This window comes from Somniosus microcephalus, chromosome 11 (assembly GCF_052327205.1).
Source record: "Somniosus microcephalus isolate GS21.2 chromosome 11, FLI_Smic_1.0, whole genome shotgun sequence".
NCBI classification, from domain to species: Eukaryota; Metazoa; Chordata; class Chondrichthyes; order Squaliformes; family Somniosidae; genus Somniosus; species Somniosus microcephalus.
Window position 1 is genome coordinate 10900169 of NC_140997.1, and position 16650 is coordinate 10916818.

A 16650-nucleotide genomic window follows, 5' to 3' on the forward strand; every position below is an offset into this window, starting at 1 on the left:
AACAACTATCGAGGCATCTGTGTAAACAGTAACCTGGGGAAGGTTTTCTGTAGCATCATAAACAAAAGACTTATAAACTTCCTTGAGGAGCACAATGTCTTGAGTAAAAGCCAAATTGGATTCCTGCCAAACTATAGAACATCCGATCATATCTTCACCCTACAGACCCCAATTGACAAACACGTTCACCATAACAAAAGCAAAATCTACGCATGCTTTGTAGATTTCCAGAAGGCTTTCGACTCCATCTGGCATGACGGTTTATTCCTGAAACTTATCGAAAGCGGGGTAGGAGGGAAAACATATGATGTAATTAAATCAATGTATACAAACAACAAATGTGCAGTTAAAATTGGAGACAAACAAACAAAATACTTCCCACAGGGGCGGGGGGTGACGCAGGGCTCGCCAATCTCACCGACACTCTTTAATATTTACATAAATGGATTGGCAAAACTACTTGAACAATCTACAGCACCCGGCCTCACCCTATATGAATCCAAGGTTAAATTCCTCCTCTATGCAGACGACCTGGTTCTGCTGTCACCAACTAAAGAGGGGCTACAGCAGAATCTGGACCTGCTGGAGTCGTACTGCCAGACTTGGGCCCTGACAATAAATCCCCAAAAAACCAAAGTCCTTGTGTTCCAGCAAAGGTCCAAACATCAGGGACCCAAAATAAATTTCACAGTAGGAACAACCAAAATTGAACAAACCACTAACTACACATACTTGGGCTTAAAAATCAGTTCTACGGGAAACTTCAAACTGGCTGTGAATGAACTGAAAGAGAAAGCAAGAAGGGCTTTCTATGCCATCAAAAAATCAATCCAAATAGAAATCCCAATTAGCATTTGGCTCAAAATTTTCAAATCAGTAATTGAACCAATTGCACTCTATGGCAGTGAGGTATGGGGACCGCTAACACAACAAGAATTTGCAAAATGGGACAAACACCCAATTGAGATCCTACATGCAGAATTCTGTAAAAGTATCCTCCGGACTCAAAGGAAAACAGTAAACAATGCATGCAGGGCGGAACTAGGCCAATATCCATTAATAATCACTATCCAAAAAAGAGCCACCAAATTTTGGAATCACCTACAAATGAGCAATCCCCAATGCTATCACTACGATGCCCTGAAATGCCAAGAGCTGACCATAAAGAAGAATACCCTCAGTCAACTAGTCCTGGGACTCAGTGAAGTAACTATTAACAATAACCAGCCCCAGGACAGTGACAGGGTAACACAAAGAATTCGACCCAACACAATCGTCGCTAAGCAAAAGGAAAAATATCTGACATATTGGGCAGAAACAACAAAAACCCAAAGCAAACTCAATTGCTACTTGGCCCTAAACAGACAATACAACATAGCTGATTACCTGACCATGGTAAAGGATAACAAACTGAGAAGAACCTTGACACGGTACAGACTTAGCGAACATAGCCTAGCGATCGAAAAAGGCAGACACAGGCAGACCAGGCTGCCAAGAGAAGACAGGATATGCTCTCACTGCAGTCAGGGAGTAGTGGAGACAGAGATGCACTTCCTCACAGCCTGCGGAAAATATCAGGGCATCAGGGAGAATTTCTACCAAAAATTCTCACAAATATGCCCTGATTTCAGAAATCTGAATGACAACCAAAAACTCCCATTCCTACTGGGAGAGGAGAGAAGCTGTGTAACACTGGCAGCACACTATGTTACAGCTTGCCATGAACAGAGGGACAACCAATAAACTAAGAAAAGAATATATATAAACAATGCGAATGTATATTTATACACTCAGGGATATACCTGTTTATACACTGCATGAATAGAACTGCGTTTATGTGCTAAACCATAAATGTATTTTGATGCTTTGGCAACATAAGATGTAACTTATCATGCCAATAAAGCGATTTGAATTGTGAATTGTGAATTGTTGTGCAAATTTAACAACAATGGTCCAAAAGGAGATTGGTCTTAGGACATCATTTAAATGTCTAATCTATGAAGAGGGGAAAATACAGGAAGTAATCAGGCACGATCCAGATTGGTGTTATCTACACATTATGATGTTTAATTAAACAACGAACATAGGAATCTCAAAGTATAAGAGTCGATAAGTGACTCCAGCATATTGTATCAGCACCAATGCCATCTGCTGTGGGAAGGAAAATTACAGCAGCAGGTGCAGGATCCAAGTGGCTGCACAGCCAGTCTGTCCTCTTCCCCAAACGCTGGTGGTGGCTTCCTAGAGTCTGCATTAACATTAAGCCCAAAATTCTGCTCTGCATTTTTAACACACGGAGGAGAAAAATGTCCCCATGATTAGAAAAAAAAGTAAAATAAAAAGCAATAAATTATACTAAAAAAAATTGATAAAAAGCTTTGCCATTGGTTAATTAATTGACCCAATAAAATCTGGCCAGTCCAAACACTGAGATCAAGGCAGAGGCTCTAAAAATCATTTCCAAAACAAGCTCCAACTACAATAGAAATAAAAATAAAATAATTGATTACAACTTGTTGTGATGCAGGGTCTCCAACCAAAATATTTACCTGATGATTCTGTGTGTTCAGTGTTTGGTTTTAGCATGTTGTGTGTTTATTTGATTTTTTTTAAATTACTGTGCTCATCAAGAAGAGGAACTTCCAGGTTATGTACGGCACAGCCAGATTCAGAGTAAAGCTCCCTCCACATCTACCCCAATCCTGTGGCCTGAGTGAGATTGGTGACAAATTAGGAGCAGTTTTGCACTTAAGGCTCATTCCCACTAGAGAATGGATTGAAATCACCCAAATCATTTCACCCGGGAGCTTTACAACAAGCAGACAACAAAGTCTTCCATTTCATCCCATTAGTCTGGGCTGAACTTGAGCAGCGTCCCAAAAGTAAAAGGCTAGTGCCTGTAACACATTACACCACCCAGCTCCCATCAGAATTTTGTTTCCATTTCAGATTTCCAGCATTCTTTTCATATCTCTACAACAATCGTATTTATAAGCAAAACAATGGGGGGGCTGACTTGCTCGTCAAAGAGATAGACAACAGCAAATCCTCCGTATCCCAATGTATTTTTACCTCCCAGATTGGGCATTTTGATCCCAGGAAGACATGAACTTAATCCAAAGGTCACTGGAAAAGAAATGCTTTATCAAAATGGTCAGCAAAGATAAACTTATAACTGTATGGCTTTCTGCCTAATGTGAATTTAACAGAAACAAGAAACATTTTGAAAAGTATCATGTAGGTCGGATACAAGCTTTTTCACTACACTGGCAGACTAATTCCATTCAACTGGGGGGTCAAAAACCTCCATCAACTACAGAGAATTAGAGTCAGAGTGAATTTAGTTAACCCTCCAGCCTTTTAACAATAAGAAGCTTTCAGTGATGTTAACAGATTTCTGTGTAATCTGTTTCCCAGACATGACAAATAGCTAAGTGTTATACCAAACGACACAATCTGAATTTTCCTTTTCATTTTATCCTGGTGGCCAATTTACTAATTTATTACAATTTCACGATTTAAAAACTGCTGCAAGTTATTGTAAACTACGGCTTCTGTGCAAACAAGCAGTTCTGTGCAGTATCTCCATCGCTGTGGGGGAAAAACTAGGACTGATCATATTAAATTATATACACCTCTCCCATGGCAATGCTCACGGAGTCAAAGGGTACACACTATTTTATCCCATGTAACATACAATTTATTAATCAGGGTCACTGATTTATAATCAGGATTGAATCAGTGAACTTGCATTTAAATTACATATTATGCCAGTATTAGTAGTACGTTTCAGTCCCACAATTATGTTGATATTTGCCATGTAAACTGCAAATCAGCACCTTGATTATTAAGATGCTCGTTTAGCTTTTTAAGTAATATTCTCTCTTACAGCAAGATAGTAGGAGAGATGTTCTGGGTTTAAGGTGGGAGTTATGTTATAGATGCTGTACTTAGTAGTACTGGCGAGTGGGGGTATTGTGGCGTGTGAGGTTTGGTGGTGTTATTACAATGGTCCTGCAATGTGGGACAAGTGGGAGGTGGTAGGGTCTGTGATGATCGAGGAGAAAGGTTATTGTTTGGGAGAGCTATGGGAAGCGAGTCTTGAGGTGTGGTAATACTTGAGAGGCTAGAAGCTGTGAGCACTGGGACCAGGAGCATGGGCAGGTGCGAGAGAACTGTGCTTTACAAATAGCCTTTATTCGTGGGTTTCCTCCGGGTGCTCTGGTTTCCTCCCACAGTCCAAAGATGTGCGGGTTAGGTTGATTGGCTATGATAAAATTGACCCTTAGTGCTAGGGGGATTAAATACGTGGGGTTACGGGGATAGGGTGGGATATGTGTTGGTGTAGGGATTACGGGGATCGGGTGGGATATGTGTCGGTGCAGGCTCGATGGGCCGAAATGGCCTCTATCTGCACTGTGGGGTTTCTGTGAATTCTGTGAACTTTCTTTTTTAAAGTGTGTGGAAATAGCCTCCTTCTATCTATCCTGTTCTATCCTTTCATAATTTTAACATATGACATATTGTCCAGTAATCTGTATTGTTCCAATGAAAAAAGACAATTTTTCAAGGAGTTTAGCATATTTGTATTTCCTCTCACCGGGCAGTATCCTCGTGAATCTGTGCAGTACCCTCTCTTAAAAGCTCAATATCCTTCCTATAGTGTGCAGCACAATATTGCACAGTACTCTAACTGAGGGCTTATTAATATTTTATATAGGCTCATCATTACCTCATGGCTTTTATATTCTATATACCTTGTGGTAAAACTTAGAATTCCATTAGCTTTTTTTTTTATATACACAGGTGCACCAACCCGAGGTACTGCCTTTAATGCCCTATAAACCTGTTCCCCACTACCCCCTCCCCTCAAAATCCCTCAGCTCTTCCACAGCACCAAGCAGAGAATAATTCATTAAAAAACTAAAATGCATCATTCACATTTAATGACACTGCATTCCATCAGCCACTTTTCAGCCATTCACTATCTTATCAATATCTCTTTACAGCTTCCTCTGGTTTTCAAAAGGATTAACCTCTTATTTTGGTATCAAATGCAAATTTCAACACCACTTCCCCACGGCCTATGTCCAATTGATTGATACACAGGTAAACAGGTGTAGTCCCCAGAACTTAACCCTGTGGAACAACACAACCCACTTCAAATCACTGACAAACTGCCCTCAACTCCTACTTTGTTTTCTCCCTTCTAATTAATTTTTAATCCTGTTTCCTGTCCTTCACCCTAATTCTATGCCCCTTAATCTTCTCTAGTAATCGCCTCTGTTGTACCTTGTCAAAGGCTTTCTTAAAGTCCACGTACACGACAGTATATTCATGACATTTTCCCGTGCGGACTACTTCTAGCTATTTTCTCTTTATCTAGATACACTGTAACTTCATCCTTAATTAAAGGCTGATGGCGATAAATTGGGCTCAGTAGTGCCCGTTTTTTGGGCGCTACAAGTGACCTTAGGGTTCCATAATGTCGTCCACGGCGGTGCGCATACTTCTGACGCAAAGTGCACCAGACGCCACCTTGGTAAAGGAATTAGCGCGCTGCACTTAACGTCCGCCAGATGTATGCAGAGCATGATATCAATCAGCGTGCAATGGCGATTTGACGCCACGTTGCCATTTTGGAGCTCCACTCTCCAGCCTATGCCCTCTCTTAACCTCGCACAGCTGAACACGCATTAAGCAGCATGAAGGACTACCCCCACCCCACTCTCTGCTGTTCGAAGTGGGTGAAGGAAGATGGGGAGAAAGACGAGGACATGGAGGAGGAAGAAGCAGCAGAAGAGGAAGGGAGACAGAAAACCTAGACAGCCTCTTTCTGCCTGAGCTGTATGTGAAGAACTAATTCAAGTGCGATACTAATAACCTCAACCCCAATTCCCCACTGACCAACAATCCAACACCCCTTACCTTCCCTTTGTCACTGACCATCGTATTGCCCTCTTGGCCGCAATGCAAAAATAAAAGCCAACACAAAATACACATTCCAAATCAAATGTATTAATTAAATCATGCCATATTGCATACAAACTTAAACTAATCACCTTTGTGCATTCCCTTAGTGCTTGTCTTCCGTGTGCCTTTGCCTGTCCTAGTGCTCCTAAGCAGTGCTACCCCAGTGGCTGCAGCATGGCTGGTAGAAGGCTGCTGACTTTTAGTGGAGTAGACTGCAGATGGCCTTGGAGGATGACCTCAAGCAGCTCTGGGCCAAGAAGGCCCAGCTTCAGACTGCACCATCTTGTCATGGGAGGCAGCAGTCTGGGTTGGCTGGCTGGCTGGCTGTCAGGCAACAGCAAGGGCACTGGCAGAGTGGCAGGGATGGGATCACAAATGCTGCTATCCGGAGAGAGGACAGCAGGTTCATGCTCAATGGCGCCTCAGCAATCCTAGTAATCTGTTGGACAGATTGCTGGACTGCTGTGACATCCTGCAAACCTCTTTGAACACTGATATTCAAAGTCGTAATGGCAGTAGTCTGAGTTTGCAGGAGAGCAGTCTGAGTTTCCACTGCAGCACTCAGACTTTGTGGAAACGGCTTGTGCTGCAATGCAAGCTGAGACATCGACCATCAGACACTGCATCATGGTTGGGTCCACAAGGGTGCTAATGGAGTTGGCCACCAGCTCCATGCTTGAAAGGATGGGTTCCAAACTCTGCGCAAAGCCCAAGTTGGTGCCGGAGTCCTCCATGCTCCTTGACATTGAACGCAGGCTTATGAATGTTAGCCACCACCTTGCTCCTTGAGCTGGCCTTCCCCTGCCCGCTGGGTCTCACTTAGGGCGGCGATGTCAATGTCGAAACGTCTGAGCTCCCGGGCAACGATAGTAGCACGGCGTTCCGGTCTGTCACTGTTGGGGTTGTCCATGAGGGTCCTGATGTTCGAGGTCCCGAACTTCATTTTAAAGGGTGCAAGATGCCTGTGCGTGAATTCTTTAAACGTGGGGCTCCGATGGATGGGTCACATTGTACGCATGCCCGATAAGCGAATCCCAAAACAAGCGCTCTACTCGGAGCTCTGGCACAGCAAGAGAGCCTCAGGTGGGCAGAGGAAACGCTTCAAGGACACCCTCAAAGCCTCCTTGAAAAAGTGCAACATCCCCACCGACACCTGGGAATCCCTGGCCCAAGACCGCACAAAGTGGAGGAGAAGCATCCGGGAAGGCGCCGAACACCTCGAGTCTCTTCGCCGGGAGCAAGCGGAAGCCAAGCGCAGGCAGCACAAGGAGCGCACGTCAACCAAAGCAGCCCACCCACCTGCCCCTTCAACCACCGTCTGCCCCACCTGTGACAGAGACTGTAGGTCCCGCACTGGACTCATCAGTCATCTGAGAACTCATTTTTAATGTGGAAGTCATCTTCGGTTCCGAGGGACTGCCTAAGAAGATGATGATGAATGTTAGATATGAGTCTTGATTGATAGATTGTTGGTAGGTGAGTGATGGGGGTGTGGCGAGTAGAGCAGTTGGTAGGATATGGCATTTGAAGATGCATTCACTGACCTTGAACACTCATTAAACTTCTTGCAGCACTGCATCCAGGTCCTAAGGGCTAAACTCCTGACAATGACCTCCGCAGCTATCTGCTCCCACTGCCTTCTCACCATGTGTCTGGATCAGAAAACTTTGGTGCACACACTCTCCCATGGTCAGCTATTGTTCTTTGTCGCACAGCACTATTGTGAATGGTGTCAACACCTCCAACAGCCACAATGCATTTTACCTTTAAGAGGCGTAGGCTAGCTTTAAGTAGTGCCAGCAAGTATTGATTTTGGGCCCCCTGCTGATGCGTGCAGCCAATGAACAGTGCAGTTAGCGCTGGCTGCACGCAGAAATCATGATAATGAGCAGGCAGCACGAAGATGGAGTGCTGCCTGCATTACATTGAACAGGCCGTTTTCGGGGCTATCCAATAGCCCCCTAATATTTTCCCTAACACAGATATTTAACTAACTGGCCTGTAATTGCCTGGATTATCTCAGTTTTGCTTTTTTAAAATAGGTACTACATTGCAGTCTCGAGTCATTTGTAACATCTCCACACTTGATGGAATCTGGAAATGTAATTTCCAGGACCTCGGCAATTTCCTCCCTCAGGTCCTAGGATGTCTCCTATTGGCCTTGGGGATTTGTCTTCCTTTAGCCAAACAAACTTATCTAAACCCCTTCAGGATTCACCTCCTCGCTGATATCCTTGTGTTCATTAAAGACCGATGCAACGTGCTTATTAAAGAGTATCAAGGGATATGGCGCAAAGGCACATAAATGCAGTTAAGATACAGATCAGCCATGATCTAATTGAATGGCAGCACAGGCTTGAGGGGCTAAATGTTCTTATTAAATACCTCTGGTATTTTTTGACCTTAATATAGTGTTCAGCACATGCAACTTTTTCAAGCATTTTGAAATACGCCAACAGCCATTAAATACATTACTGTAGCTAACTCCTTGTGAAAGGAGTTAGTAGATTTGAATCCTTGACCTTTACCTGTGATTCACCCATCCTCTCTTAGTATCCTTGTTAGTCCTGAAAAAGGAGATTCTCTAGCCTGGCCCATTCCCATTCAGATGAATGGCAGCATCTGAAATATTGATGATCAACCTGTGCATTTCCAGTATTTCTCTCTTCACAATCTGTTTCAACATTTATGATCACATTCTCCTGCCCCAGAAAAGATCTGTACATCAGCTTGGCTGTAAAAAAAAGTAAAAGAAAATGCCTTGCATGTGTAACTGGCAGGGATTGTCAGCTGTGGCTCAGTTGGTAGCACACTCGCCTCTGAGTCAGTGGGTTGTGGGTTCAAGTCCCACTCCAGGGACTTGAGCACATAAAGCTAGGCTGACACTCCAGTGCTAGGCTGACACTCCAGTGCAGTGCTGAGGGAGCGCTGCACTGTCAGAGGTGCCATCTTTCAGATGAGACATTAAACCGAGGCCCCGTCTGCTCTCTCAGGTGGACGTAAAAGATCCCATGGCACTATTTCGAAGAAGAGCAGGGGAGTTATCCACGGTGTCCTGGCCAATATTAATCCCTCAACCACCATCACTAAAACAGATTATCTGGTCATTATCACATTGCTTTTCGTGGGACCTTGCTGAGCGCAAATTGGCTGCCGCGTTTCCCACCTTACAATAGTGACTACACTTCAAAAGTACTTAATTGGCTGTAAAGCGCTTTGAGATGTCCAGTGGTCGTGAAAGGCGCTATATAAATGCAAGTCTTTTATTAAAGACCTGGATCATGCATCCGTCTCTTTCCCAATCATCTCAAATAACAGCAAGTTTAGGCTTGCCTGGGAGTCTCAAGTACAATGTTTCCTAAATTACAGCAGTGACTACACTTCAAAAGTACGTCATTGGCTGCAAAGCACTTTGGGACATTCTGAGGTTGTGAAAGGCGCTCTATAAATACAAGTCTTTCTTTTTTAAGCTATACAGGCCAGGAAGAACCAAGGTTTAAGTTGTAGTCTGTCCTGAGTTAGCGATCTCAGCTGGAATGCATTACAATAGATCTCGTGTCCGAGTTGAGGAGATGTTCTGGTTTCTGATCGATATCCAGCAACCCCTGGTGAAGTGGAAGTCAGGTGAGTGCAACATCAGGCTTGCTGTGATGAGTTCCAGGAGGGGAGAAAATTGGTAAGTGAAAAAAAGAAAATCATGTCTCCTCATAACTTGGAGCCCTAAGTCCTGTTCCTCTCTGAAGCCGCTCCAAAGCCCTATTCTCCTTTTGAAGGCAGAGTGTTCAAAATTGCACGCAGCATTCTAAATGTGGCCATATCAGTCGCCTATAAAAAGTTAAAGTAAACCGGTTTTGATTCACAATCTCATGTCCTTGAGATGAAACTTTACAACAGCTTCACATTGCTTTAAAACATTCAGTGGATGTTTGGCAAGCCTGCTGGTTTACGGTCTTCACACACCGATGGAATTCTAATGTTTGATCTCAAACGCCTGTAAAATTGTTGGAAAATCTTGTACTCTTATGTAATAATAATAGAATTTGACTTATTCATTGACAGCAAACTAATAATGCTGACATTCAGCGATCACATGCAAATCTCTTCCTATTCCACCTTTTCAAACTAGGACCCCTTCATTGTATTGTGTGGTTCAGTACAACACTTCTGGTGATTTTACCTACTGAAGTATTGGAGGAGTCAGCCTATCCGACTGGTTGTAAGGCATTGATTCCATTTCGAGACCAATTACCTTTTTTGTTCCTTCTGGAGTCCATTAGCTGATCTCAGTTGGAATGCTGGGCAGTGCATTACAATTTGCCTGTGTCCCTGAGTTAGGGAGGTGTTCTGGTTTCTGATTGAGTCAGCAACCTCAGCGTGGAACTGAGCGGGGGCAGCGGCGGCGTAAAGGGAGCACCGGAGAAGGCCCAGGACACATTGCGGAGCTGAGCGGGAGCGGTGGCAGCGGAGGCGACGGCTTAAAGGGAGCACCGGAGAAGGCCCAGGACACTGCGTGGATATGAGCAGGAGCGGAGGGAGCGGCTTAAAGGGAGCACCGGAGAAGGTCCAGGATACAGTGCGGATATGAGCGGGAGCGGTGGCAGCGGAGGTGACGGCTTAAAGGGAGCACCGGAGAAGGCCCAGGACACTGCGTGGATATGAGCGGGAGCGGAGGCAGCGGCTGAAGGGAAGCACCAGAGAAGGCCCAGGACACAGCACGGAGATGAGCGGGAGCAACGGCAGCAGAGGCAATGCCTTAAATGGAGCACTGGAAAAGGCCCAGGACACAGCGCGGAGCTGAGCGGAAGCGGCAGCAGCAGCAGCATAAAGGGAGCTGAGTGGCGACTTAAAAAAAAACCAAGGAGTGATGTCACAGGACAGCAGGTAGATGATTGGTTGGTGAGTATTACAGCTCTTTTGCTCTTTAGGTTAGGTAAGTGGATTAAATTCAGATCTGGGAGAGTATTAACTACTATAACTTCATTGAATTAATGACAAACTAAATTAACTAATTAAAACTAAAAATTAAAAGTAAAAATAATCGTTTGAATAAATACCGTCACTAATTATATAAATAAAATAAGTCTAGATAGAGGTGGCAGTGCTAGTGGTGTGAGTTGGTGGAGATCAACGAGCTCCCGAGCAACCGCATTTGTGGTAAGTGCCACTCAAATTAGCGGTGTTAAAGTCATAGATCCGCAGGAATGGAGTGGGAAATGGAGCCGTTCCATTTTAACTGCTTCTCCTCTCCGTTCTTGCCGAACGAGGAGAGTTATGATCGGCCCATATATTTTCAAACTACCATTCTGACTCTCAAGTAATGGAAGTGTTTTCTTGCCATTTTAATATCTGGATTGATAAAATGCCATTGAAATATAATTGTGGCTTCCCTTTCAAAGCATACTTGAAAATGATAACAAAACTGGATAAACAATGGAAGTTGGGAGAACAAAGCCCAGTTTGCCCACTGCTGACATCCTTGAGCCTTCATGACACATCAGTCCAATTTCATTTTGGCATGAAAAAGATCAATAACAAATACTGTTGCACTCTAGAGTTTCAGTGCTAATCCTGTGATTTGGATCTCCAGCTCACCATAGCATCTCTATTCCAGTTCTCTCTTTGTCAAGGGTGCCCCTTGGGTACTTTTGTATGCATGAACCTGTCACCCCTGATCACCCACACCAAACATACACTAACCACCCTGACTTCACTCAACACTGGCATTACTCGTTGACTCTTTCATCACCATGCTGGGGGTTAAAAAAATATGTAGAATATACTGATCAAAGAAAGTATATAAATATTACCTGATTTAAAAGCACAAATAGGCATTAGAGAAAACAAGAAATGGTCTTCCTCCTTAAAGGGGCTATTTTCTCTAGAAAAGTGATGACCAAGGGGTCTTTAAGATTACAGAAGGGTTTCATAGGGTAGACATAGAGAAGATATTTCCACTTGTGAGAGAGACCAGAACTAGGGGCCATAAATATAAGATAGTCACTAATAAATCCAATAGGGAATTCAGGAGAAACGTCTTTACCCAAAGAATGTTTAGAATGTGGAACTCGCTACCACAAGCAGTAGTTGAGGTGTCTAGCATAACTACATTTAAGGGAGAAAGGATAGAAGGATATGTTGATGGGGTTAGAAGAAGGATGGGTGGAGGCTTGTGTGGAGCATAAACACTGGCATGGACCTGTTGGGTCTATTGGCCTGTTTCTGTGCTGGAAATACTACGCAAGAGCATATTTTAGAATGCTCGACTAGAATGAATGGCCCCATTATTCATTCAAAATAAAGTATACACTGACAATCATCTATCATTGTATTCTACAGGATTTCACATTCACCAATATCTTGGTGCAATCCAAATTCAGGCCCATCTTTCCCCACATGGCAAGCTCCTGTTTTCATCTGAGCCATTAGGGAGATGTCAGAGGGAAGGTGCTTCCCTGTTACAGGAGGCATCATTTATATATTTGCTGTGGCTATGCACAGGAGCTAAATGTCAATCGCTGATCTCACACCTTTATGCATCGTAGGTGGAGTTGGGGGGCGGAATTTGCAGAGAATATATATGGTAATATCAGGCAAGAATATATATGCGCTGGACAAGTAACCAATGAGCCTATATTTACAGCAATGCTATTTACATCGCGTTAGAAAGAACACTCCAATGACAATTAACCACTATAGGTGTGCCCTGTATTTGGAAGAAGCGCACAATGGGCTAGAAATTCGGGTCGGAGGCTTCCCGCGGGTGCAAGCCCCCGACCTACACTTACCTAGCGCGCCTGCCGTTGTGCTGTGGGCCCGTGTGGGATTCCGATCCTGGGCCTCCTCCAGCTGCCGGCGCGCAGTGCTTGCGGATCCCAGGGGCGCAGTTAGTTCAAAGCATCCCCTGGGATCACATGGGCCATGGAGAGCCAACCGTAGCAGGGAATCTCTATTCATAGATTTGACAGGAAGACCTGTCAAACCTATGAATAGAGATCGGCCCCAAAACCTAACTAAAACTTCAAATACATTTTTTTTTAAATCACATTTTTAAAATAACTATAAATTACATAATAACTATTTTAAACAATAATTTAAATTTTTGAAAAAATTTGTTTTTAACGGGGCTAAAAATAAACTTACCTTTCTTTAAAGTATTTAAAAATAATAAACCTGTGGAAAAAATGTTTTAATTTTACTTAATTCACCAGTTACCTTGTTAAAAGCAGGCCTTGCGACTGCTTTTTAAATGCGCAGCTGCTAGAGACTTACCCTCCCGGAGAAACCTGTAAAAAAAACGCAAGTTCCAGGCGTACGCGCTGCCTCTCCGGCACACGCGTTCGACCTGTGAACCCCTTCCTCCAAGGGAACGGAAGTTCCGGTTTTCAGCGCATGCGCAGTGCATGCACGAAACCGGCACTTTCGTTGGCCCTACACATGAGTACCTAGCGCGTACTCACCCGTGGGGACCCGAATTTCTGGCCCAATACTAATGCTGAAATTTGTCAGCATTTATATGTTGGGGTTGAGATTTCAGTAGCATAGACCGCCAAAGACTCACTGTAGCCTGATAACAATTACGTGTTAATGAATGTCTGCTGTCCAGACATATGTCGTGGTTCCATTTCTGCATTCTGCTGAATTTCTGCAGATATAATCTCTTCAGTCAAGCTATTGTTGGATTTTTTCCCCACAAATCGCTTTATATTGAAGCTCTTGGGTTCCATGAGTCATGAACTAAAATATACCAGGGTCAAAATGTTTTTACACATTTATATTAGTTTAAAATGGCCAAGAAAATTTGGGAATTGTAATAAAAGAATTACTTTGATATGACACAATTGAGAAGTCTTTGCTTTTCTCACAGTTGACATTCTTAATTAAGGAAGCACTCTCTAATGAGCCATTTTCATAACCTTTCATTGCTTGGAGGAACGGTGATCAGAATAACTTATTGGAGAAGATTTTATTCAAATGTTGGGAAACAAAGTCCATCAGGTCTAATTGATCTAATTAATGCCTTGGTGACAGTGTACATTTGTCACTTGTAAATGATTTCATTAGCAATTTTTTTTTAAAGGTTATAGTCGCACAGTAACAATTAACCCTTTCTTTCCCAAAGTGATCACATCTACTCTCCACCTTAGCCGTTAGAATGCAGTGATGCATATGGATCTGAAGAAAGTTTGGTTATTTAAAGAGAGAAGCCAACTCCACTTGACTAAGTTGGTCCTTTCATTGCATCAATATTTTTTCTCAACATTTTACTCAAGATGATTCTACTGCCATTTCTAAGGGTTGTCATACATTTTCTTCGTTAAAAATACCTGGTCACTGAGCCCTAATATTTCTTGAATAAGACAGAACACATCACATCATATTAATTCCATGAGATTTTTTGGGGGGACATTAGGTATTTTTATATAAGGTGCACTAACATTCAGTGTAGTCATTTAATATTGCAGATTTATTAGGAGTAAATGGTTGTCATGAAAACCCAGATGGCCCAAACAAGTGAAAAAGGGGGGATTACAGATTTCAGAGATGAAAGGTGGGAGGGGGTGCGGGAGAATAAAGATAAATGAGTAGGGCAGATTACCCATTTTTAGGCCTTCTAAGTACTCAGGATTTTACATTAAAATATTAGGTAAAGAGCTCATAACCTTTACTTTCTGAACATCACATGGCTGTGACTCCCTGCTAAGTAGATGCTTTAAATGTAGGTTTAAACAAGCTCAACTGGTCTTCTGTCTCATTCTTCCTAATTATTTTCTACAGTTTGAGTTGTATTTTGTCAAATGCATAAACATGAATTGTAAAACATTTTAACAGCAAAGCACGTTTGTGATACTACTATTACAATGGTTTTGCTCTTGACACAGTTAATGTGTTAATTTATACCTTCTAAAATAAAGAGCTAAATGAATATCTGGTTAAGAAGAGGATTGAGGGCTGGAATGGTAAGTGCAAATCAAGATGAACAAATACTGGCTGGAACATAACCTGAGCTTCTGGATTCCACGGTACAGTCACATCAAGGAAAGGAACCAGTCAATACAAGGAGCACGTAATACAACATAACAAGGTTAGATAGGTATGCTGGAGTTTAGTTTTGAGGACAACAAACTTTGCACAGCCTGTCCATAAGAGATTAAATAGGTCGAGTACAGTGCATGAGCGCGCAAATTGTTCGTGATGTGTGGAAGGAAAGAGTTTGATGGGCCCAATCTGATGAAGGGTCATCGACCTGAAACGTTAACTCGGTTTCTCTCTCTACAGATGCTGCCTGACCTGCTGAGTAATTCCAGCATTTTCTGTTTTTATTTCAGCCTTTTCTTATGTTCCAATTGCTCGTCATGGTACATGGTTTTTCCACAAAATGCTAACTCTAGCCATTTTAATTTTACCATCCTTTTGGTCACCAATGTATCAAATTGTTTTGAGTGTGCACACACAACTGTTCACTAGTTCCTTGACTCATGGTGATATCAGAAACGCCAACTTGTCATACTGAACACATAGACTCCAAGTTTTCCTGCAAAATCTGAGTATCTGAATTTTGTCAGTTACCTAAATTTGGAATTTTGGACATTCAGCATGAAAAGTTGAGACAGCCAGATTTTACAGAGGCACTCGGAATGCGTACAGATACGACAGGTTGGCATCCCTGCGATTTACAGCATTCCACAGAAGTTGGCTCGATGAAGTTTTTCCATCAGTTGCTAGAAATCTCAATCTAAGATCCGAATACATCCAAGCAAAAATGATCATCTGATGACTGAACTACTGTATCAGTTGAAACAGGAATTAAGAAAACCATTTAAGCAAGAAATTCAAAAACCTTGCACGATCTTTTATTCATGAAAGTGCTCACAGAAGCTCAGGTACCAACTGCTTGGAATGAATACAGGATTTCAGAGATATCTGCCAATGTTTTCAAATTGTATTATATAAACAAGCTCAACGTTGTAAACAGCTCACACATTATTGAGAAGAAGTGAGAGACATAGAAGACTCTAAATACTGACCAGTGCACTGTGTAGGAGAGATGTTCCACAGTAATTTTGCATAGTATCAGCCGTAGCACTCTTGCCTCCGAGTCAGAACGTTGAGTGTTCCAAGTCCCACTCCAGAGCCTTGAGCACATAATCTCGGTTGCCACTCCAGTGCAGTACTGAGTGGACATAAAAGATCCCATGGCACTATTTCAAAGAACAGGAGTGTTCTTCCCAGTCTCCTCACCAATGTTTGTCCCTCAACCAGATTATCTATCACTTGCTGTTCGTAGGACCTTGGGTGCCGAGTTTCCTATATAACAGTGACTATTTCATTGGTTGTAAAGCACATTGGGACATCCTGAGATAATGAAAGGCACTATATAAATGCAGTGCTACTCACTAAGCCATGGCTGACACTCGTAGGACTGACCCAAGCATTGCATGGGAAAGCTTTGGCCTAAACAATATACAGAGGGAAGTTTTAGCAACTGAGCAGAGCATTACGTGGAGGAATCTGGAGGGACTTTCCTGTACTTTACACAGGGAAAACATACTGGCCTGGAAATTGGCCTGAGCTGCTGCCATTTTATAAACATAATAAAAAGCAGGCACCTAAGGGTCTAACATGGTCGGGTGTGTGCAAAAGCTCATTCCGTGCTGGAACTGCACCATACAGCATATT

The 16650-nt window shown here is 42.9% G+C and overlaps 1 protein-coding gene across 1 annotated transcript in view; it reads left to right on the forward strand.

The window, feature by feature from the left end:
• Window positions 1–16650, forward strand: part of LOC147110317 (mitotic spindle assembly checkpoint protein MAD1-like) — a 998542-nt gene that overhangs the window by 89400 nt on the left and 892492 nt on the right. The gene's annotated exons all lie outside the window — the stretch shown is intronic.